The sequence below is a fragment of the Pteropus alecto genome, unplaced genomic scaffold (assembly GCF_000325575.1).
Source record: "Pteropus alecto unplaced genomic scaffold, ASM32557v1 scaffold73, whole genome shotgun sequence".
Taxonomy (NCBI): domain Eukaryota; kingdom Metazoa; phylum Chordata; class Mammalia; order Chiroptera; family Pteropodidae; genus Pteropus; species Pteropus alecto.
This window is the reverse complement of record NW_006436284.1, coordinates 1,130,492-1,130,943: the sequence shown is the minus strand read 5'-3', so window position 1 is coordinate 1,130,943 and position 452 is coordinate 1,130,492.

Below are 452 nucleotides of genomic sequence, written 5' to 3'. Positions count from 1 at the left end.
CCTAACAGTTTCCTTATTTCTAGGATTGTACATTCAATTAATATGTATCCTTATTCATCCTCACTTCACACTACTCCCATTGTTTCTGGGCGTAAGTATATATCAACTCCCCTTACTAGTGATGGCAGAGTAATAAAATTTATGAAGACAAAGTTCATGATGATAATATTCATTGTGGATATTTTCTCTCTTCAGTTCAGTAATTCTCTTCAGTTGTGTTTGTTTACAATCTTTTGGTGGGCAGACTCTAAGATGGCCAATGATCCGCACCTCCTCCTATTATGCCCTTGTATAATTCCCTCTCCTTGGTAGACTGGACATGATGACGTGGCTTTTGACCAGTAGTCTTGTTAGCAGATTATCTAGGCTCTCCTCGCCAAGCTGCTGTGTTGTGAGCTGCTCTACTGGAGAGGCCCATAGGGCATGGAACTGAAGGCTGCCTCCACCCAACA